The sequence below is a fragment of the Fundulus heteroclitus genome, chromosome 20, assembly GCF_011125445.2.
Source record: "Fundulus heteroclitus isolate FHET01 chromosome 20, MU-UCD_Fhet_4.1, whole genome shotgun sequence".
Taxonomy (NCBI): Eukaryota; Metazoa; Chordata; class Actinopteri; order Cyprinodontiformes; family Fundulidae; genus Fundulus; species Fundulus heteroclitus.
Genome location: NC_046380.1, coordinates 11,471,232 through 11,488,145, shown reverse-complemented (window position 1 = coordinate 11,488,145; position 16,914 = coordinate 11,471,232).

The following is a 16,914-nucleotide window of genomic DNA, read 5'->3' as shown; positions in this document are numbered from 1 at the left end:
ATGATGGCTCAGGATTAAGGCTGGGAATGCCAAGGGCTGCTGCTTTGCTGTTTATTTATGCATGTATACCACCCAACACATGAATAAATTATGAAATAAGCTTGTAATACATCAATAAAAAATTGTGGATAGTAAAAGACAAGTAAGACATTTAGGAGCAGTTTTGTGTATGTCATTTTGGGAAAATGTTTCAGATTTCCAATGTAATAATTTACGTTCACAAATGAGACAAGTACTTATCACTGTCATGGCTTTTACTGAATCATTGTTACTGATGCTCTACACATATTTTATGATTACAATAGCAAAAACTGTGCAGAATGTCAATTCCGTTTTCAGTAAGATCATAAATGGGGGCTTTTGTTCATAGTGACAACCTGTCTGTTCCTGAAGGGCATCAAGTCATCTTTCCTTTAGGAAAACTGTCAGTGATCGCTGAGCATGCATGCCCTGCCTCACACTAACTGGTCACAATTAGCTCAACATTCCCCCAAAGCTGAAATTATTCCCTAAAATAAGTGTTGAAGATCAAAGGTTGTGAACTTGACAGTTTAACAAAAAAAGTCTTGTCTTTATTTTAAGCAAATGAGTCACGCAAGTTCTTCCTTGTTTTTGTTGCAAACTTTATTCTCAATATTCCTGTATTTTAATAGGTCCGCATCCAAAGAAATGTGGGTCTAATTTTCTCACTCTACTGATTTCTACTGTTCTTCAGTCTACTGTTCTCCAGTTTTGCATTGTATTACATTGAAATGACTGTCGTCATTTCAGCTTTTAACTTTTTGCTCTCTCTCTTTTTCTTCATAGTAGGTACACCTGGTCTGGCGTTCTGTTAACTGTGACATCATCCAGAGAAGACGGCTCCCCGCTACTACCATCTAATGTAGAACAGATTACTAGATCAATGTGTGCTTCTGTGCTTTTTTGTTTCTCTTGTTGTGTCTCTGTTCTGTCTTCTGTAACCCCAGTCGGTCGAGGCAGATGACCGTTCATACTGAGCCCGGTTCTGCCGGAGGTTTTTCCTTCCCGTTAATGGGTGGTTTTTCTTCCCACTGTCGCTTCATGCTTGCTCAGTATGAGGGATTGCAGCAAAGCCATGTACAATGCAGATGACTCTTCCTGTGGCTCTACGCTTCCCCAGGAGTGAATGCTGCTTGTCGGGACTTTGATGCAATCAACTGGTTTCCTTATATAGGACATTTTTGACCAATCTGTATAATCTGACCCAATCTGTATAATATGATTGAACTTGACTTTGTAAAGTGCCTTGAGATGACATGTTTCATGATTTGGCGCTATATAAATAAAATTGAATTGAATTGAATTGCATACATAAAAAAATATATAAAATAATGTCAATAAGATCACAAAACAGAGTCATCTGAATAAGGTTAAATTCAAAGTAACCCTGTCCCAAATCATTGCAGTCTCTTTGTCAGCTTTGCAATAAATAAATAGAATAAAATCAGAAGTTTGATTTTGTTATGCTTGTCAGCCCTCCTAGAAAAGTGACGCATCATTTCTCCTATGGTCCTCCCATCACTCTCCCTGCTTGGATAATCCAAACAGATGTGGACTTCCCTCAAAGTCCCCCATCAACTCTGTGCCCCCTCTCACATAAACTAATCCGACCCGTGGCTGTGATAGCGCAGAGTGCCATCTGCTGTGCTCGAACGCTCTTTGAGATGGGCAGACCTCCACATCTGGACTACTGCCTGCCCATCCTGTTTTCTACTTATTATCCTCGCTATATACAGTCTCCACCACTCACTCAGAATGCAACAAGGATTTAAAACCTCATCAGGCTTTATAGTCTTAATAAACCAGCGTCACAGTCAGGGATCTAGCAGATGTTAATATAAAGTCATGTGTACAGCTATTTGTAAAAAGAAAAAAAAACACGTTTTTGTTACAATGTAATATTAAATATCACTTTTTTACTAAACATTCACACTTGATATTATTTTCTTTTAACAGCTACTGATCATGGGTTAAATTAGAGTTGTGTTCAGTGTATGGACTTGTTTTCACACAAATAAGACAATTAGATATAATTAGAAGTGCACAAATAACATTATTTTACATTTTATGTACCTTCTGTTACCTTGATCACTGCACCAGCACCAAATGTTAAAGTTGTAATAATTAAATGGTGGCCAAGTAATTTTTCTTTTCCTTAGGGAACTCAATTTGCACAATGAATAATGTTTTAATTTAGACATCTTCTCTGCTTTTGAGTGTCAAATAGTAAAAGATGTTGGGAAATATGTTCAATATCAGGACTTGAGCAAAGTCAGGTTCCCACATGAAAACTACAAAAATAGAAGGAAAAGAGATTATTCAAGATTTGTATTCTCACATTTTCCTGTCAATACATTTTAAACTTAACCCCCCCCCCCCCCTTGTATGTTTAATAGACAGATTGTCCTGTCAGCTGTCACTATAGGATGACTAACAAATTAGAAATGAGATGAACACCGACATTATAGATGTTCAGAGAAGCTTGGAAGTGTTCATAAGTTACAGTTATCATGCTGTGGTGATCAGAGGATGAACCACTGATGATCTGCTGTTAGTGCTGTAAATGAGATATTCAGTTTGATGCCAGCAATGCAGACTGAGCCTGCAGATTAATTCTGAACTGTAAACAAACAATCCCAGTGCAACTGCTAAAGGATGCCATGTCAGGAAATATTAGACATCCTCCTTGAGTCATTAGTGTGGCATGCAGAAAAAGGTTTATTGTGAGGCAGTGAGAAGTGAACATACATTCACCATTGGCATGGACATCACGTTAAATTAGAGCTTTTAAAGGCATTTTTGAACTGTTGATTTTTTTGTGTGGGATATTCTAAATCAAACAACTCTACAATTCTGAAAAATAACTGTGCATAGAAGTTTGAATTTAATGTAAATTTCCTCTAATCAACACAGTCAAAAATATACATACAGACACAAATTTAGCTACCCTCTAGTATTTGGTTAAATGTTCTTTGGGATAAACCATGTGGTATTTGGTATTTCCTTTTTGTAATTTAGGCAGTATATTTTACAATCCTCTTATCAGAATCGGAAGGGCTCTTTAAAATGTGTTGGTTTCCTCACACAAAACTAGAGAAACATGATTAATTGATTTCCAATAGGGTTAAGGTTGGGGTTCCAGAAGCTAAATATTACTCTACTCTGTCCATTACAAAACTAAATTGATGTGTATCTTGGCTTGTTGTCCCACTAAAACACCTACCTCTCATCAAGTATCAACAAACAAACCCAGACTCAACCATAAGAAGAATAAAAGTGGTCAGAATAATTAGGAGCAATATGACAACAATTGAGTTGCAGTATTGTCATGAACTGGAAGATTCTGAAACAGTTGGGTCACCCTACATAGTGCCGACAAATCAACATGAATTTATGGTGTCAACCAGAATTGAATCCTCAAGACTGACATTTAAAGCTGTCCACAAGGACTATCATAGTTCCTTCTAGAGAACACAATATGCATGGTCAGATGGGACAAAGCTCGTAGATAACCAAAATGAAAAAAGAATGTTTAGAGACAAGATGATGCTTTCATTGCTGATATAGCTTGACTGTGCTTGACTATCAATAGTCATGAGTATTAGGTTAATTTGAGCTATATTAATTGATTTGTCAGGTCAGTTTTCAGCACTTGCCATTTAACAATGCACTTGGTGTTTCCGTGCGGCTGCCCTTCGCAAAAACAAAAAATGTAACTTGAGAGCATAGGATCCGTCACTGAATGGGTCATGTGACGTAAAGCACAGTTTTATAGCCTTGTCTTTACAAGTTAAGTCAATGACTTCTCAATCTGGTCTCCTATCAGATTCCAAAATGTGGGGGGGGACTGTTTAATTTTGCGACAGCACAGTGTTGCCTGTGGCCTTCAGGGGTACTAAACCTGGAAGTTACAGGTCTACCACCCCTAGTGGCTAAAATGTTACACTGTGCTGCTTTGAGGACCATTTATCGAAATAACAGCACACAGTGTTTGAACATCCATCCATCCCTTCATCCTCTGTACTTACTCACAGCAGGGCTGGTGTCAATCTTCAGCAGCCATTGGGCAAGAAGCAAGGTGTACAGGTAACCAGTCCATCACTTTGCAACACAGAGACACACAGGACAAAAAACATGCACACACATACTCACACCTAAGGGCGATTTAGAGATATCAATTAACTTAATGTTTGGACTGTGGAAGGAAGCCAGAGTACCTGGTGATAACCCACGCATGAACAAGGAGAACAACCCATGCAGAAAGACCTTCAGGCTGTGAGAATTTGAACAGGTATGTGTAATTTTGATTCTGCGTTGATTATAGTAAATTAAAAACAAATTCAAACTTATGCAGCCTTCAAATGTATCTTTAAAATGCATAGTGTGCATAGTGTTCTGACAACAGGATTTTAATCTTGACGGAAATTATTTTTTTCTTAAACTTAGATTGTTTTCAGTCTTAAATATTCAGAAAAAAGCACATTTTAACTTCATGTTTCTAATTTAAAAAAAAGCATCCTTAATAACTCAAAATGATCCTTTTGTTCATCAAAACGTTGCCTGTTTTCTGAGTTAATTACAATTTACTGTTGTGATCCATTTATCAAAGTATGGTATAATTAAAGCCCAAAAAGCCATTTGTTAGATGCTGTTACTAATAAAATGGAGTGATATATTTGTTTGAAGTACAAAAAGTCAATATACTGTACGCTTTTTTGACACCTTCAACGGCATACTGGAGAAGTCCATTGAGTTAGATATTGATTAAGCCATTAATCTGCTTTATCCCCTCTAGGCACACTCAAGATAGACATTTAGACAACTTAATGGATGATTTAGACTTTGTTGTCTATAGATCTTCCACGTGCATAAATTCTTCTTGGGTCCACATTAACTAATATGTACATAGACAATGGAAGGACAAGATTGCAGATAAAGGAAACATGAGGAAACATCTTTCAGCAAGCAATGATATAATGGAAACAGGGTTTTGAAAGATTGGACTGCTGTTATGCATACACATCTTTGAAACCCTTTAGACCAAAGGCTTTGCCTTGGCATTTATGTCATGGTGAAATAATTTGTAAAAACTGTGGATGTTTCACTAAATGCAGGTGTGAGCAAGATATACGCAGTCTCTCCCACTCTCTTGTTTTTATCCATAATTAAATGTCTGCTCTTTTTCTTTTACTCAGCCCAATCCATCTTCAAACTCTATGTAGGTCACATAGACAGCTGTGAAATATTATAATAAATCACTACAATTAATGTTACAAATGGTGTGCTTGCAGGTATTTTTCTTCAACTTACATTATTTAATGTTTAGTATTATAAATTAATACTAACCACCAGAAATTTATTTTATTTAATAAATTTGATACTATTTGTTGTTGTTTACTTTAGTCTTTAGACTTTTTTTTTTTTTTTTTTTTTTTTTTTGATGAGCTACAAATTTTAAAGATGGAAAAATTCTGGAACTGAATTTATAAATACTTCAGAAAAGATATTAATATACTTGCCCAAATCCAGTCCTTGATAGATACCCTGCTCCAACACACCTGAATCAAATGGCTGAATTCCGTCATCAGCATGTCATTTAGCTCTGCTGGAGGGCCATTCATTTTGTTCAGGTGTGTTGATAAAAAATGCATCTAAACGTTCCAGGATAGTAGCTCCTAAGGACTGAGCTTTAAGTGACTTAATCCTTAAGTACTTACAATAATGTATCTAATTTTAATGATCTGTCAAGCAGAGCATAAGAATTGCCTCTGGAATTTCTGACCAAGATAAGTGCTTAAACAGAAACTTGTAAAATATATCTCTGAAGCTGCATTTCATTTTAACTGGACAATAATTTAGATCCATTGCTTCCTTCACTGTTTCCTAAAGTCATGATTTAAGTCCAAGTCAAAGCTGCTGTCACTGGTGGCACTGCATATAAATGTGTTTTTTTTTTTTTTTTTTTTGCAGACAACCTTATTGATATGGTACATATCGACCTCATTAGGGGAAAGTCTGTAGTAGAGAGATGCAAAGATTCATTTCCTCCTTCCACTTGGAGCAAGTAGCTAACCCTTCCTTCATTCAATTTTAATATGTTTAGCACACCAGATTCGTTTCTCCGAACACATTTCTGTCAGAGTGATATCACTACCCAGTGGATAATTGCAGTAAACGCAACCCTACCCTATACTGTGTAATTGTTTAAAATAAATTCTCTAAATATACAGGTAGTCTGATTGAGACATGAGCTCTCCTTTACAAGAGAAACCGTTTGGCACATATGCAAAAACCAGCACAGAATGACAATACAAGATTTGTATTGTCACAATACAAGTGTCACAATGTTTAATATGCTAAATAATTTAAAAAGATGCAAGTAATGAAATCACTCAGACAAATTTGATTTATTCTCATCTTTCTGTGTCTGCCAGAACTTCCAGCTTTGTGCTCCTCTCGGGACAGCTTCCTTTGCGGTACAGACACAACCACAGTTTCTTGCTAGATGGGCTTGTTAAATATGAGCATATATTTGGCTACAAAGTTCAGTTCGCTAAAGGTTTGAGAATAACATTTATACTCTGGTACAATGTTTGTGTTCATGACAGCGTGAGCCTACTGCAGGCAAAGGTGGGCCATATCTAATTTTTATTTTGGGTCAAGTCATCAGGTCAGACTTTTTAGAACAAGTGTGAATGTTCAGATCTGGCCCATACTGGATTTTTTCAAGTCAGATTTGAGCCACTTTAATATGTTGTCCTGAACCCAACTTGTGTCTGATCTTTTTGAGTGTGGCTCCATTGGGAATAAAGAAGGCGGATTTGATGGAACTTTAAAGTCATTTTCCATCGACAGTGGCACAAGAGTTAGGGAGTTCATCCTGTAACTGGCGGGTTGCCCCGCTCAGCCGTATGTGTCCTTGGGCAAGTCATGTCACCCGCATTGCCTGCTGGCGGTGGCCAGAAGGCCCAGTGCCGCCGATGCATGGCAGCCTCGCTTCTGTCAGTCGGACCCCGGCCAGCTGTAGCTACTAACATAGCTCACTACCGTCAGGGTGTGAATGTGTGTGCGAATGGGTGAATGGCTGACTAGTTTAAAGCGCTTTGGGATTGTCGGACTTGGTAAAGCGCTATACAAGTACAAGCCATTTACCATTCCATCGACATTTGTCGCAACTTTGTACTGACTGGAAGTGATAGCGGTTAGCATTAGCCACGACAGACGACAGCTGCCTGCCACAGCACTGCTTAGTGGAGACAGCGAGATATTAGAGCTCAGTAAGATATGAAGCAAAACCTCTATTCAAGCCAAATTGGACTACTCGTATAGGAACCATTTGGATGAGAAACATAGTGTATGGACGTGCAAAATTTGTGTACAATCCTGTTGACTTTGCAATGCCGAAGAGATTTTCACTTATTACATTCTATTGTATCACATTTCAACGGGAGGAGCATGTTGTAATGTCCCCCCGTTGCAATGCCATACAAGGGATTTCAGTAAGTGTCCTTCCTTAGGAGACAAGAGGAGAGGCATTGACATATCTAATTAAGTGTCCCTTGACATCCTAAAGTTCTAAATGAAATTGGTCTCTGAAGTTGTTGACATCCCTGCGCCATCATTCCTGGCTGCGTCCTCACATCCAAACAGACCACTGGGCTAAATTGGCAGCCAAAGCTCAGTAAAATGTCAGAATACAGAGTTTCACTCTCTTTTTATCCGTGTGTTCCCCCCTCACCACCAGCTGACACAATATATGGTGTCCATTGTACACTTAAAACCATAATGCTGCGTCCAGACCAAATGCCTTTTGAGCGTCAAATGGCTCAACTTGGATGCCTGTGCACATAAAAGTCAGACGCGCTATCTAGAGCCTCAACACTGTGATGGGACAGCAGGCAAAGTGGGAGTGTGAAAATGGAAACTAAAAGCAAATATTAATGATTTTAAAAACAGTTGGACTACAAATTTCAACTAATGATGTTTCAGTAAAACAGTTTAACTAGAACAGTCAAAGGCAAATTCCCCAAAAAATATTTAATCTTGATTTAAAAGAACTCAGGCTTTGGTTTAGTGTCTCTGTAAGGGGTATAGACAGAGTTGAGAGTGTCCACCCTTTTGCTGAGCAGAAAGAGAAACAGGGTGATGGCATCACTCTCCTCCAGGAGGACTTGCTGTTTGCCATGGCAACAGCTAATGTGGATCCTTAATAAAAATGACAAAAAATTACAAATTACAGACAGATACCGACATTATTGGTGTACCAAACCTTTTCATTGTAAATTTCCAGATAGGACATGCTAACACTGTAGTCCCATCATCATCATTTTTGGCACTGACCAGATTAAAAACCTCACACACTTCTGAGGGGGGGAAATCACACCTGGCTGCTGCTCCCTTGTTCCCAACATGGTATGGGTCTTGTCAGCTCCTGTTAACCTATAAGAACTAGCATTTTGTCCATTTAGAAAATGTGTCCGTTTAGAATGTGTGACCAAATGGATTTCACGAAGGAAAGAAGAACCTCTTGCTGCGTTGTACGTTCTTCATTGAAAACGTGAAAATGGTACTTCATGGACCCTCACCTTTTGCATATTTTCTGCTCATGTGAGGTTGTAGACTGACCACTGCATAAACCCTGATGTCTTATTGCTACCCCCATTTGATAGCGTCATATGCTGCACCATTTTTTTAAACTTCCCCGCATCAAAGGCGGACACGAGATAGATTGTTCTTAATTGACCAAACTCAAGTTTAAGCATCATTGCAAGATACTCCTTTTAACTGTAACAAAGATACATAGATATAGAAAATCTGTTGGCATTTGGCTTTTAACAAGTAGCAACTTTAGATAGGCAAATCTGAGCCATAGTGATATGTAATTTCAGAGTACTGATTTGTTGCAACCAAATTCAACACATTTTTTTTTTTACAAAAACAAAACAATCCCTGAGTAGCCATAGATTCCATTTATTCAATTTAATTTTCTTTTAATATTAACCTGACAATAGACAATATGCTTTCTTTTTTTAATGAAGAATACATTTTGAGGGTAACAGGATCTGCCAAACTGCCAGTCTGTCTCTTTAGATGCAGTGAATGAACACTTTTTACGGGAATATGCACTGATGCCCATGGCTGCCCACAGCTGTACTGTCCCCGATTCACCTCTAGCACTCTTAGTTTGAAACGACATTTCAAAGGGAAAGGAAGAGTACGATTTTGTTTAATGCAAATCTTCATTCCTCTGTGTAGAGATCAAAGAGTCAAGTGGAATTAATTTTTCTGTTTTGGGTTGGTGAGAATAAACACATTGAGGTTAGTCACACTGCTAAAAACATGGCACATTTTACTGCAGAGGTGCCCAAATCCAGTCCTCGAAAGCTGCTGACCTGCAGTTTTCAGATGCATCTCTTCTACAACACACCTGAATCAAATGAGTGGCTCATTACCAGACACCTGCAGGGCTGAATGACATGCTGATGAGGGGATTCATCATGTGATCTCGGTGTGTTGGAGCATACAAAACCTGTAGTACTGCATTTGGGCTTCCACTGTTTTACCGTAAACCACAATACTCTTAAAAGGGATTGCACTTTTAATGGACCTGGATTTTAACAGCACACCTTACAGATTTTTTTAGGTGAATCTCTCATCACGTTGAGTAACTCTCAGCTGATATAAATGCTGTTGCAAAAAAGGGCTTTTTATTTCATTACATATTTTTGCCGGGTTAAGATTTCTTAATTATCAGAGATCTTTCTAAAGTAGCGTCCAGTCAAGGCAAGTTTATTTGTATAGTACATTTCAGTAGCACGGTGGTTCAAAGTGATTTACATCATGACAACATAAAAACATCACACACATCAAAACGGTCATGGTTGTGAGACCATGAACAAAAATTGAATTGGATCAAGTGACATCAATACACATCAAATATGTTGGTCAATGGTCCTGTTATTATGGGCTGAAAGCATCTCTAAACATGTAGGTTGTCAGTCTTGATTTAAGGGAACTTAGTATTTTGGCTATTTAGCAGTTTTCTGGAAGTTTGTTCCAGATTCGTGGAATATAGGAACTAAATGCTGCTTCTTGCTTGGTTCTGGTTCTGGGTATGCAGATTAAACAAAGAGTTCTTTAATGTATTTTGGTGCTAAGCCATTTAGTGATTTATAAACTAACAGAAGTATTTTAAAGTCTATTCTCTGAGCGACAAGGAGCCAGTATACAGACTTTAGAACTTGGGTGATGTGCTTTATCTTCCTGGTTTTAGCATTCAGCTGCAGTTGTTTGATTCATTCATTGATTGATTGATTTTTCGGGTGGACCTGTGAAGACTCTGTTGCAGTAATTAATGCGACTAAAGATAAACACATAGATGAGTTTCTCCTGGAAATATTAGATGTGTCCCTGATCCAACACACCTGAATCAAATGGTTTAATTACCTCCTCAGGATGCAGTCAGGTTATCCAGAGTCCTGCTAATGAGCTGATTATTTGATCCAGGTGTGTTAAAGTAGCGTAACAAATAAAAGTTGCAGGACACTGGCCCTTGAGGGCCAGAATTGAAGATCAGAAATGTCAAAAACTATACTAAACGCTGTAAAAATTATGCCATATACACACACATATATATATAGTGTGTGTGCATTTTCCGATTTAGTTTAAATTGCCCTTGCTCAATTAACATATTGCCAAAATCACACTGGAAACTATTCAATTTAACTACCTAAATAAATAAACTTGCAGTCAGCCAAAAAATAACTAAACAATTAAACATCTATCAAAAATGTCTTTCAGTTTCATACATGTTGTTTTCAGTTAATGTATTAATTTAAAGACTAAGTAGATAGAGCTGATAGGTGGTTGAACAATTTTCAGTCATGCTACCCATGTTCAGTCACTGCAGTCAAACCATATTTTTGCCAAACTTCTCTGTGAAATTCTGTGACTTGCGTTTTTTTTGGGCTTGTTTCTGGATGTGCAGTCTCTTTTTTTGTCTCTAAAAATGCGACTATAAACACGAGTAAAGAGACCTGGTCTTGCTGCTGCATAACAGACAGCAAATGGGGCTGATATCCCTCCTCCCCTCCGTGTACACACTCCCTGGGTGGGAGAGGGAGAAACAAGCCATCTCTAATGGGAGGACGGAGTAGGTTTTGAACTACACTGCCCTGTTTTCAAAGTAAACGTCATGTATATATTGAATTAACTTACCTGTCCAGCAGAAAGCCTGCAACCTCTGCTCCCTCATGAATTATCTCCACCTGGTAATTATAGCTGACTCCCATTTCCTCCCAGTATTACTTATTTTTCTTTTCTTTTGTTGCTTTCTCTTTCCGCTGGCTGGGCAAAGAGTATGGATGGTCCTCTATTTCAACAGAAAGCGGCAAATAGAATGATCTATGGTCGTCTTTGCTTGTTTTCCACCCCTCCTCCATCGACAGCACGTTTTCATTTAGAAGACAGATAGGGAAAACACGTTTGGCTGACAAGTTTGGCCCCTTTTGGCTTCTGAAATCAGAAATAGCGACACAACCTGTCGCCTCCCAGTAGGTACACCGACACCTATGTATTTATAGACTACTAATTCTAAGTTATGAGTACGATTTTGATGTGATGTTATTAGACTTTGCCAGAATATGTATTTATAAAAGCCAAATTAGTTAAAAAATAATTCTTTAGTACAAGACAAATAAAATGTGAAATATTGGGAGGAAAAAGCTTTCCATAGGAACCTGACCCCATGGCTGTACCACTCTTAACAACAAAAAATGCCATCAAACTTTAGCAAAACACTGTCTTTTGCAGCACCGTGGAGGAATTATGAGCCAGTTTTCTTTGTGTATTTATCCTAATTTAGCCACACTTTAGTTTTTAGTTTTTTTTTTTTTAACCTGAACAGCCTGGTTAAGACCCTGCCACAGCATCTCATCCGTGGCAGGAGCCATCTCTTGTTAACCAGAGTTAATTCATGTTTGAAAATGGAAATGTAATCCTCTCTTGGAAAAGCACACACACACACACACACACACACACACACACACACACACACACACACACACACACACACACACACACAGTATTGTTAAATGTATGTACCTCATTTAGTTGCCAAGTCTAGTTAGTTGATGTGCAGAGTGAGGCAAGGCAGCCACTCTGCAGGGTTGTGCTTCCCTGCATCCCTCATCCCTCACTCTTTCTCTTCCTGCCTCGGCGTCCAAGAGCACGAGCCTCTGGCTGTGTAGCCATGACAACCAAATGAGGTAAATGGTTGCAGGAGAATCCTCATCACGACCACCATCCTCAGCTCTCTCTTCAGTGGTGCATGAGCATAGTGCGATGATGTCTTTCGTGCACGATAATCCTTATCCAGTGTTGTAATTCCTTGGATGGAATTCCGATAAATGATTCTGTTCAGCATAGTACTGTCATTTTGCTCAGTGTCAAGCCAACATTACATCTCCTTAGGGAGAGAGTTATTTTTGTCCTTCAGTCTCTTAACTTTAAACTTCTTTAGAAAAGAAGACTACAACGTCATATGGCTTCATAAATTGTTGCAGCATCCCTCATTAATGAGACAGGGCACCTGCTTGGATGGTATCAAGAAATGCATTATCCTAATGACTTAAAAAAAATACACATAAACATCTGCCATCATTTGTGTGCAGTTTTGTACATAGGCGAGCTACCAAACAGAAAATGGACAACCAATTACAAAGCTTGGATGTAATGGCATCAGATGTTGACTTATATTCATTTGCTACACTGCATTGCATCAAATCTGATTGAATCAAGGATATTTGCACGAAGACTCCCGACGCTTATTTTGCAAGTTGACATTAGACTTTCTTTCTAAAAATAATGTTTTTTCCTAGCACCTTTTCCAAATATATTACTGCTATTTGCATATCTGCACTGTTATCACAGTGCAGATATGAAATGACTTGTGCTATTTAGAGATGAGGGATATCTGCCGCCGAGACAAGAAAAATGTGTAAACCCCAGAAAAATAATAGCAAGAAATTCACATATATTACAGAGTTCTTTTTCAAGTTTTCCCACTGACACTTTATTAAAATCGTCATTCCTACTGTTGTCCAAGACAGTAGGTTAAAGGAAACATACTGATCCTTTTTAATTTGATTTCTGCTGGAAGGGAGTTTAATAAACACAACATAAAAAGCTAACACAAAATGCATTGTCTCTCTTTCAGTGCTACATTTTGCCAAATGCTACCTAGATTTTCCATGTATGCACTGTGTAAATGGATTTTACTTGGAGCAAACACAGATGAGGACAGAAGGAAGGATTTTATTACTATCATAGTTTTTAACCAAACATCAATATACAGCTACACATACAGTCTGTTTGACAGTGTCAGTTTGACATTTGGAAATGCATTCAGCAGCAACCGCATCGGGGTTCACTTTTCCGTCAAAATAATTTCAATTTGACCCATTCTGACATTTGTCTGACAAATCACAAAAAAGACTTTTGGTATTTTATGCAAGACAAGCTACACAAAAGCAGTCACCACTTTTTCTCCCTCTCAGGGCTGTGCGATGCCAGAAAGTTATGCAGGGGACAAACGATGTAAGTAAATGATTCATTTTGGAAGCCGTAATAGAAAAATAGACATGAATCTGAAAATTGTCTAGTTGGTAACTTAACAATGCATGCTTTAATGGCGTGTTCTTCAATCCTCGTCCTAAAGGCTTACTGCCCTGTATGTTTTAGATATTTCCTTGGTTTGATACGCCTGTTTTCAATTGATGGCTGATTAGCAGGATTTTGTGGGACAGGAAACATCTGAATGACCGGTGTGAAAGCGGTAGAAAGATCTAAAACCTGCGGGACAATGTGCCTTAAGGACTGGAGTTAAAAGACACTGCCACTGATATTGGCAATAAAATAAGTAAGAGAAAGTAAAATGTCATGCTAATAGATTTTCATTCTAACAAGTAATCTAACAAAGTATTTTCAATATACAGTAACTACACAGTAGTTGCAAATAATAATGATATGTATAAAAAATTCTCCCTGTGATCCCTTCATATAGGTTTGTGCATCCGGATATAAAAAAAAAAAGTTATAATGGGTAAATAAATTCAACTTAAATTATTTGAGTAAATAAAATAATATTTTTTGCTTGACCTGTCATTAAATTTTCCATTTAAGGAAAGAAATTTCATTCACTAGGAGTCTTTAATGCTGTGGTAAGATTTATGGTAAGATTTTTCTGCTTAAACTAAGAACTTGGAGAACTCTTGCTCTGGCTATAAGTAATAGTCTGATTTTGATTATAATGTCAAATGCAGTGCAGCAGACTTGCTTCTGATTTTACCAACATTTCCTTGCAGGTTATATTTTGTCTATAAGTATTGATAGTGTCAACTGGGGCTGGTCTTCATTAATTAATCCTCCAAAGCCTTTTGTTTTGGTAACCAATTGTTACTAAGTTAAAATTGGATTCACTTTTCAACTTGTCTGACTGCCCAAATAATTTATTAGAATGTGACCGAACCATGTTTTTTCAGTCTTAGGAAAGATTAAAAAGTTGTCCGTCTTCCTGTAGACGAAGTGAGTAAAGGGGGATTTTTTAAATGTAATAAATTAGTGAGGTAAAAGAAGCTAATTAGCCTTATCCTTCACTATTTTAATCTCCTAGTCTTTGAAAAGGAGCATTGCTTCTACATCTGAAAAATTCACAAAGCTGACAAGTCTGTTACCTTGATGGACATTTCAGAAGCCGGGGTTCGGGAAAGGTCAATTTCTATGATTTTCGTTCGGCATGGGAAATCAGTGTGTACCATGATTAGGCAATACACAACATCCAAAAGTTTAAATTTTATCACATTTATACAGTGTCATTTTTGTTAAAAAGTGGGACATAGATGACGCATATATGAATACATACATCAAAATTACAGGTAGGTTACAACAATTGTTATATGATATCAGACATCCTTTGAAAGAGTGTACTGTGAATGGTGATTTTCTTTTGTAATGCCTGTTGAAAAACGACAACAATGAATAAGGCCACATTTATATTTTGTCATTTCTGCAAAATGTGCTTTTGACTGCTGCACATTTAGGGTTTGAGCTCATTCTAAAGAGGATAGAGAATCCTTGTGTGTCCTTTTTTCATCTTTTATCGCTCGCACAGAAATGATCACTATATACGAATGGCTCTTTTTATATCCACTGGTTGACATTCTTTTTTGCTACATCTCAGTTTGCTGAATTACTAATGATTTACAAGAACATGAGAAGCAAACAATTATATATCAGCTTTTGTGTATTCCAAGTCCTTATCTCTCAGGATTTGGAAGCACTTAATGCAAATTCCAAAAATAAACCCTGTAGTGTTTTGGACACTGCTTTATTGGCTAAGAAGTGTGTTATACCATCATGACTGCATAACCTGTTGAGAAAATGTTTAAATTGGATTTTTTATGTATATCAACTCAGCTGTTTTATATGATAATCCACAAAACAACTAAAAAATACAAGTAGCGCATGTAGTTAAAAAAACAACAACGCAATAGCAGCTATGTTGAAGATAATCTCAAGACAACCCATTTTTCAAATGATCAATCTTTTGTCTCTCACAAAATAAATAGCTATACATTGCTAAGTGGCCTCTGTTAAAATCAGGGTTAAACACTGCAATGTGTGAAGACTGCTGATTTGGTCAGAAGCTCCTTTCAGATCAGACTTTCAGCGTGTGACTCAGTGGAAGTGTGTCAAAGGTGACCCACTGCTGGTTTTGTCTATGATCCACTTCGGAAGGTATAGTCACAGAGCTGAGACAGACATGAGATAAAAGGGGCAGCTGCAGAATACTGTGAAGATGCTTGTGTTTTTATTCAATCTGGAGAAAAAAGTTGTTGACTGCGATGATGCACACCAATTTCGTTTTTACATGTAGCACTGAATGTATTTGGATGGTCAGCGTGTACGCTGCAAAATTGGATCTAAAAATCAGCAAAATCTTCTTAAACATAGTGTTTTTATCCTTGATTTGAGCAGATAAATAATATAATCTGCCAATAGAATGAGTATTTTGACCCTTAAATTAAGATAATTCGACATCCTGCACTTGAAAAAAGAAGATGGCGATTAATTGTACCTATTTTAAGTGCAAACATCTTATTCTATTGGCAGATCATCTTATTTACCTGCTCAAATCAAGAACAGATACACTAATTTTAAGAAAATTTTATTTATCTTTAGTTCCATTTTTGCAGTGTAAATCCTGATGAAGAGGTAATCCAATGATTGGGTACCGGAGAAATGCTCAACACACAATTAACGCAGATTGCTCAAGTGAATGCCGCCAAGTTATACACCTGGCCCCTTCACCTTCATGTTCTTGCCTGTCTGTTTTGAAGGGACATGGCCCCCAGCGAGCTCACCAGATCAACTTATATCTGATAGATCTGAATGGCAGAGTGAGCTATAAAGCCATGTCTCTGGTTACGTGCTTGTCACAGAATTCTGATCTGAAAGATGCTAATGACTGAAAGGAAGAAATTGTAAATCTTTGGAGATGGTAATTGTTTGAGTACAAAGAGTTTCTACAAAGTGCAAGTTTGTTTCTGTGACGAAGCTACTTCTGTCTTTCTATGGAGAACATCATCCACAACAAAGTACCCCCCATGACAGCTCTCCTCTCCCAAAACCTAATCTTTGGCAAACAAAGACAGTGTTAGTCTACGTGAGATACCTGCCAAAATTAGGTTTACTGTTTAAAGTGCCTTGACAGAGTAACTAAATAGATTCAATTCAATACCTTTGTCTTCAATAATTTTCAAGACTATACTGTATATATTTTAGAAATATCTTTCTCTACATTTTTTACAGTCATAAAGCTAAGGAATATAGTAT